Source organism: Ranitomeya variabilis, chromosome 4, assembly GCF_051348905.1.
Source record: "Ranitomeya variabilis isolate aRanVar5 chromosome 4, aRanVar5.hap1, whole genome shotgun sequence".
Taxonomy (NCBI): Eukaryota; Metazoa; Chordata; class Amphibia; order Anura; family Dendrobatidae; genus Ranitomeya; species Ranitomeya variabilis.
Window position 1 is genome coordinate 203079553 of NC_135235.1, and position 9197 is coordinate 203088749.

Consider the following 9197-nt stretch of genomic DNA (forward strand, 5'->3'; position numbering starts at 1 on the left):
CACAACTTATTATAACTTTCTAGAACTTTATTACTATTACTTTTACTTTATTTATATACATATATATATATATATATATATATATATATATATATATATATATACCCACACACATACATGTACATATATATATATATATACACACACAAACATATATATATATATATATATATATATATATATATATATATATATATACACATGCACATACACACACAGACTCGTATATACATAAATGTATAATTTGGCTCGATCATAGACGTTAAAGAAAATGACAATATATATATATATATATATATATATATATATATATATATATATATATATATATATATATATACTCACAGTACAGACCAAAAGTTTGGACACACCTTCTCATTTGAAGATTTTTCTGTATTTTCATGACTATGGAAATTGTACATTCACACTGAAGGCATCAAAACTATGAATTAACACATGTGGAATTATATACTTAACAAAAAAGTGTGAAACAACTGAAATTAAGTCTTACCTTCACACATAACGATTTCGTTAATGATATCGTTGCAACGTCACGCTTTTTTGTGACGTAGCAACGATCCCGCTAACGATCTCGTTATATGTGACAGCGACCAACGATCAGGCCCCTGCTGGGAGATCGTTGGTCGTAGGGAATGGTCAGGACCTTTTTTTGGTCGCTGATCACCCGCTGTCATCGCTGGATTGGCGTGTGTGACGCCGATCCAGCGATGTGTTCACTTGTAACCAGGGTAAATATCGGGTTACTAAGCGCAGGGCCGCGCTTAGTAACCTGATATTTACCCTGGTTACCATTGTAAAAGTTAAAAAAAAAACCACTACATGCTCACATTCTGATGTCTGTCACGTCCCCCGCCGTCAGCTTCCCGCACTGACTGTCAGTGCCGGCCGTAAAGAAGAGCACAGCGGTGATGTCACCGCTGTGCTCTGCTTTACGGCCGGCGCTGACACAGTCAGTACGGGAAGCTGACGGCGGGGGACGTGACAGACATCGGAATGTGAGCATGTAGTGTTTTTTTTTTTTTTTTTTTAAACTTTTACAATGGTAACCAGGGTAAATATCGGGTTACTAAGCGCGGCCCTGCACTTAGTAACCCGATGTTTACCCTGGTTACCCGGGTGCTGCAGGGGGACTTCGGCATCGTTGAAGACAGTTTCAACGATGCCAAAGTCGTTCCCCTGATCGTTGGTCGCTGGAGAGAGCTGTCTGTGTGACAGCTCCCCAGCGACCACACAACGACTTACCAACGATCACGGCCAGGTCGTATCGCTGGTCGTGATCGTTGGTAAGTCGTTTAGTGTAACGGTACCTTTATATTCTAGGTTCTTTAAAGTAGTCACCTTTTGCTTTGATGACAGCTTTGCACACTCTTGGCATTCTCTTGATGAGCTCCAAGAGGTAGTCACTGGGAATGGTCTTCCAACAATCTTGAAGGAGTTCCCAGAGATGCTTAGCACTTGTTGGCCCTTTTGCCTTCACCCTGCTGTCCAGCTCACCCCAAACCATCTCGATTGGGTTCAGGTCTGGTGACTGTGGAGGCGAGGTCATCTGGCGTAGCACCCCATCACTCTCCTTCTTGGTCAAATAGCCCTTACACAGTCTGAAGGTGTGTTTGGAGTCATTGTCCTATTGAAAAATAAATGATGGTCCAACTAAACGCAAACCGGATGGAATAGCATGCCGCTGCAAGATGCTGTGGTAGCCATGCTGGTTCAGTATGCCTTCAATTTTGAATAAATCCCCAACAGTGTCACCAGCAAAGCGCCCCCACACCAGCACACCTCCTCCTCCATGCTTCACGGTGGGAACCAGACATGTAGAGTCCATCCGTTCACCTTTTCTGCATCGCACAAAGACCCGGTGGTTGAAACCAAAGATCTCAAATTTGGACTCATCAGACCAAAGCACAGATTTCCACTGGTGTAATGTCCATTCCTTATGCTCTTTAGCCCAAACAAGTCTCTTCTGCTTGTTGCCTGTCCTTAGCAGTGGTTTCCTAGCAGCTATTTTACCATGAAGGCCGGCTACACAAAGTCTCCTCCTAACAGCTGTTGTAGAGATGTGTCTGCTGCTAGAACTTTGTGTGGTATTGACCTGGTCTCTAATCTGAGCTGCTGTTAACCTTCGATTTCTGAGGCTGGTGACTCGGATAAACTTATCCTCAGAAGCAGAGGTGACTCTTGGTCTTCCTTTCCTGGGGCGGTCCTCATGTGAGCCAGTTTCTTTGTAGCGCTTGATGGTTTTTGCCACTGCACTTGGGGACACTTTCAAAGTTTTCCCAATTTTTCGGACTGACTGACCTTCATTTCTTAAAGTAATGATGGCCACTCGTTTTTCTTTACTTAACTGCTTTTTTCTTGCCATAAAACAAATTCTAACAGTCTATTCAGTAGGGCTATCAGCTGTGTATCACCAGACTTCTGCACAACACAACTGATGGTCCTAACCCCATTTATAAGGCAAGAAGTCCCACTTATTAAACCTGACAGGGCACACCTGTGAAGTGAAAACCATTCCCGGTGACTACCTCTTGAAGCTCATCAAGAGAATGCCAAGAGTGTGAAAAGCAGTCATCAAAGCAAAAGGTGGCTACTTTGAAGAGCCTAGAATATAAGACATATTTTCAGTTGTTTCACACTTTTTTTGTTATGTATATAATTCCAGATATGTTAATTCATAGTTTTGATGCCTTCAGTGTGAATTTACAATTTTCATGGTCATGAAAATACAGAAAAATCTTTAAATGAGAAGGTGTGTCCAAACTTTTAGTCTGTACTATATATATATATATATATATATATATATATATATATATATATATATATATATATATATATATATATATATATATATATATATACTAAAAAAAGATAAACTTTTAAGAAAATATATAATATATGACCAATATTTTGTCCAAAATGGCAAAAGAAAAAAAAATAAATATATATATATATATATATATATACACTCACACACATACTATATGTATATATACACACTCATATATATTAGATGAAAAAGTAGACTTTGTGAAAATGAAAAAAAAAAATAAAATAAAAATTTTGTACATTTTTCTTTTCACTATTTTTATTGACCCCATCACCCCTTTCCCAAAGTCAGGATCGTTCTTGGCCTTTTGGGACCCAAATAATTTATCATTTTTATTTCTAGTAATTATTGTTAGCTGTATTATACCTTATTTTGTTGGGGGAAGGGATTTTGGTTAGGTTTATGCCATTTTGAACATTTAAAAAAACTGATATATATTTATATTTTTACATTATGTAGAAAACAGTGATAAAACATAATACTATTTTTTTATTTTTTATTTATTTTTTCCAATTACATTTTCCGTTATGTCGCACATGGTATATTTATACTGCGGGGCTGTATGAAAACATCGTACCAAAAAAAAAAAAAAATATATATATATATATATATATATATATATACACGCACACATTATTTTTTGTGCCTATTTAAATAAAAAAATATATATTTTATTAATATACATTGTCTTCAATTGGATAACAGAAAGGAAGTGTCCACAATCAGGGCTTTATGGAGACCTGCAGAGACAGGGCAGACATAGGTGTGAACCATATTAGCATCTTATCTGGGAGAGCAGAGCAGACGCCTTGGGTTTAGTGTCCCTTTAATCAAGGTGTCCATCCATGCCCAGTGTGACACCGCACTGTGTAATGAATAGGGAAGTTTTCTGTTTGCTTTCCTTAACCGGGCTGATGAGTTCCTGAAATTTGGAAGTGGAGTCACAGATTGCTTTTTTTTTAACATTTTTTTTAATTTTATTTTCTACAACAACTGCAACATGCAACTATCTGCAGAAAAAGGTATCATCTAATCATTCATTATACAAGCTAGCCAAAATAATATTACATAGCAGCAAAAGTGCATTTGTGTACTAGGGTCAGGGTATGTACAGTGCGTCCCACGGGTCAATGTATTGGTGACCCAGTCCGATGCGGTCTATGGGGCCACAATATTTGGACACCTATACATCAGACATTGCCTTAAAGGGGTAAGCCGCATCGATGGGCAAAACGAGGCAGTTTTATCCTAAAAATGATGATGACTGATGTTCCAATGGAAAAACACTGGATGCTCCCATAGGGAGTGAATGAATTGGCACAATGCCGATCGGTGGATATCACAGAGGTCAGATCCCCCATAAATCACCAACCCTGTGGATAAACAAAGACTTATTTTCCCAGTACAACTTCTTTAACTAAGACATCTAGTGATGAGGCGTTATATGAGCATGCTCGGGGCCTAACCAAGTCACTTCGACGTGCTTGAAAAATATGTTCGAGTCCACATGCAGGGTTTGTCTATTTGTTAGGACAACAACGAGACAGACAGCTATGGGGACTCAGACATATTTTTCAAGCACGCCTAAGTCACTCGGTAGCACCGGAGCATGCTCAGATAACACCTTATTCGCTCATCAGTAGTAACAAACCCCTTTTAGAACTAAGCCTCCAAATCACATCATGGAATATTTTCTGGTCTTGCTATGTTGAAAAGTCATGAAGCAATCCCTGGGCCTATCTATTGTGGACAGCTTTCGTCACAAGCCCTATCTGTACAGCCGCCTATTAGTAAAGGATGTTATGTAACACACGTTACTTAAGGAAGCGATAGGCCGGCAGATCATTTCGACAATCAGACCACTAATGCAGGGTATAGGGGTCCTCCTCCCCTAAGATTAAGCTGTTCTTCATCTCCGCCGGGTTGCAAGAAACAACCATGAAATGATTCTTAATAGGATTGTCCGTAGTACCCAGTCTGTGTTAAATAAAAGTCACTATTTGTTTCGGACACATTAATAACTTTGTGACAAGTATCTAACACACTAATGTATTCATTGTGCGCTCACAACAGAACACAGCCTATAAACACGCACTGGCAGTCGCAGAGAAGAAGACAACTGAAGAGTGCCACGACCACTTCAATCGCGAGGTTTTATTGCCACGTTAAAGTTCCAGTATCGAGATGGAGGAGGATTTCTAAAGTGGTAAAAGGGATCTGGGATTACAGGAGCATTTAAAGGGAATCAGACACCAGGTTTTTGCTCCCCCATCTAAGAACAGTATGATGTAGGGGTGGAAATCCTGATTCCAGCGATGTATCACTTACTGGGCTGCTTGCTGCAGTGTTCATAAAATCACTGTTGTATCTTCTGTATATCTAGCAGTTCTCAGAATGCTGAGCTCTGTATGACCCCGCCCACACCACTGATTGGCTGCTTTCTGTGTACAATGTGCATAGGCAGAGAGCTGCCAGTGTTTGGGGGCGTGGTTGGTTCTCTAGTGATAATCTCCTGCTGATAAAACACTGCCCAGTGAGTGATACATCACTGGAATCAGTGTCTCTGCCTCTATGTTATCCTTAAATGACAAAAGCTGGTGACAAATTCCTTTTCAACAAGTCCACAGTTGGCAAACAAGCTGGTGATCACCCAACTAGACAGCAAAACTCTCGTTCATCGGGTGATTAGATGATTTATGATGGTGTAAAATCATTCTTATCGGCAGCACATTACAGTGTCTTCCTGGAATGTGCTGCCGATAACTGAGCAGAACGCTGCTTCTGTTCCCATCAGTATTTGTTGGCCTGTGCGAACTAGCGCCGATCACCTCACAGTCAGCAGTCGCTCATTAATGGGTCAAGTCATCCCAGTCTATATGCACATTAAAGGCGCTCTCCGGTTTTACAAAACTGCAGCAGGTTTTACTCACCCTCCCCTGGTCCAGTTTTTCTGTTACTGTCTGCAATGCATCACTTGACGACACGTCGATAGCACTGTAGCCAATCAATGAACACAGTGGCTCATGCCGTCAACTTGGTGTGCAGCACAATAGACACTGGTGGCAGAGACTCATGGCTGGACCTGGGAAGGGTGAGTATGGCTCAGTTTGATTTTGTTTGTTTTTTTAATACAAAATCCAGCCAGGAAACAGGGGTTTTCCAAAACTGGAAAATCCCTTAAAGTTAATAAAAAATGTGATACACATGGAGCTAGTTGGGGCGATGGTGTCATTAGTCGTCTACTTTGCCCACTTACTGCCCATGCTACCAGTCCTTTCACCACCTTATAACATAGGCAATATATATGTACGTGGTACCAGGGAATAGCACCTAGAACCATAGTCTGGCTCCTGCACCCTTACTTCTGCTCACTGTGCTGGGACGTCAGTAGCGGTGAGTGTAATTGGTGGTCAGACAGTAAGACCCCAGACTTCCTGCCGCACAGGATGAGAGGCCGCAGGGTTTTTATCAGCCGCTTGCATCGGTGGGCGATAAGGAGGGCACTACCAGCTACCCACCACAGATCAGTTGCGGCAAAAACTACAACTCCCAGCAAGCCCCTGACAACCACAGGATATCTTCGCATGCTGGCTGTAGTTTCTCAACAGCTGGAAAGCCACAGGTCACTAACTACAATAAGAGAACAAGACCGATTTCTGTGCCGTGAACATACATAAAAATATAAAGTATTACAAGATGACTTTTTTTTTTTTTTTTAAAGTCTTTCCTTTAACCTGGAACAAAAATTAAATTGCGACCCCAACCACATATCTAAACACCCTAGCAAATGACGGATTGGCGCCTCAATCTGGCCATACATAGGAGATGGGTGTCAGACGAACGTTCATTTGGGTGACCATTATCGCTCCCATGCAAGAGTGCTCGGCTTTGCATAAGAGAGGGGACATTCCCTAATGGACATCTCCCCTGAAGACCAAATGGTTGGCCACCATTGAGATTCCAACTTCCAGATGATTCCTGTCCCAACATCATCTGTTGGAGGAGAGTTGGAAGGCCCCCGTATCATCAGATGGGGGACAGTAGTGTTCAAATCAGCAGGTTCGGCTAATTTTCATCTAATATTCTTGGGGCAACAGAGTAAGTGGTCCAATGAATATGAGACTATCTACATGGGTAAACCAGAAGAGCATTGTGCAAAGTCACATGGACATCTCCATCCAGATCCTCAAACCTTCTGGTATGACATCCAGATCCTCGTAAATCATTTGTTCTGGGTCTTCTGGTATGAGGGTTCTTGGACATCTCACAGTGTACTCCACCAGTGACTGAGGAGACACTTGGCCCTTGGGTACTTGGCCGGTGGCTACCGGGCTACTCAAAATGTTAGCAGCTTAAAGGCTCAATGTGGAAATAGAAGAGTTATTACTGGAAGGAAATGTCAGCGGAGGAATGAAAAGCGTCCTTCCACATTGTGTCCTACTGGATATCTCCAGTGGCCACCTTGTTGAGTCATTATATTTAATGGCAGACCATGAGGAAACCTAGCAAAGCTGTTGGAATACAACGTCCTAGACCTGCTGCCACCTCGGAGAAGGCCACATTGGGGTTACTGTAACGGATCGTTCTTGTTATCAGTCAATAATAGAGTTGAGCAAACAGAATTATGCTACCCTGGTCCGGTATCCAGACCAATCCTTCATGGCAGCCGGACCTGGTCATTCTTCACTTCTGCAACCGGCATCCTTGGCCCAGAATCCTGAACACTTCTTGTGCTTACTAGGCTCCATGGCATCACGCTGCCGCAAGATGTAGTGGGTTCAAGAGGCACCATGGATGCTGGCCACAGAAATAAAGACTGCCCTAATCGGCAGGCATTGCTGACCGGTCTGGACGGAGGATCAGGGCAGTGCAAATCTTCTTGCTCAACTCGAGTCAAGTAGAAATCTCAAATAATGGAGATTTGATTTTTAGGGTCATGGCTGCAGGTGCCTTATATGCTACGGCTAATCATCGGCAAAGATTTGTCTGTGTCCTTACCCTCTCCAACTGTTGAGAAAATACGACTTTCAGCGAGATAGGAAAACCATTAGCGCATGCTGGGATTGGAAAACCAGAGCACCACCTCCATATACAAATTATTATTCACAGCAACAAGGCCTTCTCTTTAAAATAATAACACTTACATTGGATCATGAATGTTCCTCTTATCTTCACTTGCTGGACAACCACGTTTCTTTTGTACATGCGTTTTTCCTCCTGTAACTAGGGATGCCACCATAGACCGCCATTGTGAAGAATAAAGAGAGCGTTATTCACACAGTATACTTAGAAGTGCTCTATATAGATACCTAAGACACTACAAAAACAGGACAAAAGGAGGAGCGCATATAATAAGATATATTCATATATACAAAGCTAAATTCAGTATATCATTAGCAATTTAAGGCAAATACATTGTGAAAATTCCAGATAGATAATAAATGATATATAAATATTAAATAGATAGAACAATAGATAGGTGATAGGTAGATAATAGACAGATAATAGACAGATAGATAGATATATAATAGATGATAGATAATAGATAGGTAATAGACAGATAATAGATAGATAGAAAATAGATAGATAGAAAATAGAGATAATAGATATATAGATAATAGATGATAGATAGAAAATAGACAGATAGATAATAGATAGATAGATAATATAGATGATAGATAATAGACAGATAATAGAGAGATAATAGATAGATAATAGATAGAGAGATAATAGAGAGATAATAGATGATAGAAAATAGATAATAGATATATAATAGATGATAGCTAATAGATATTGATAGATGATAGATCGATGATAGATAATAGATAGAAAATAGACAGATAATAGATAGATAGATGATAGATAATAGATAATAGATAGATATTGATATAGATAATAGATAGATAGATGATTGCTCCATGAATATTGAAGGAAATTACCACCGACTTGCTATTTCGCTCATACTTACGGCATTATCTACCCATGTAAGGATATGCTCAAATTATACAATCGCACTGCATTTGTTTTCTTATGCAATTTTCTGAAAGGTCTTCGTTATTACCCAGATTTCAGAAAGCAAAAAAATGCACAATTCAACTGCCTGGAATTCCAGGGAATAGGAAGAATCACAAAAACGTTATGTTCTGATCAGCGCTTTCTCAGAACGAAGAAATTATCTTGCAGGTACCACCTAGTATAAGTAGCTACCCCATAAAGTCAATGTCTGACTCTTTAATGAGCTTTACGTCATGACGATGGATAAATGCCAAGACAGGAACTCCTGTACTCCAGCATGTTTAGGGGTGCTTGCCCTCTGACAGGGGTGTGGAGCCGGTAAGCCAAACCTCCA

At 40.4% G+C, this 9197-nt stretch overlaps 1 protein-coding gene across 1 annotated transcript in view; it reads right to left on the reverse strand.

Moving 5' to 3' along the window:
• Positions 1 to 8076, reverse strand: part of LOC143770241 (transcription factor Spi-B-like) — a 33403-nt gene extending 25327 nt beyond the window's left edge. Inside the window, exon 1 of the mRNA XM_077259681.1 lies at positions 7993 to 8076. The gene's annotated coding sequence lies outside the window, so the exon portion shown is untranslated. The remainder of the gene's footprint in view (positions 1 to 7992) is intronic.
• Positions 8077 to 9197: the final 1121 nt, after the last annotated feature.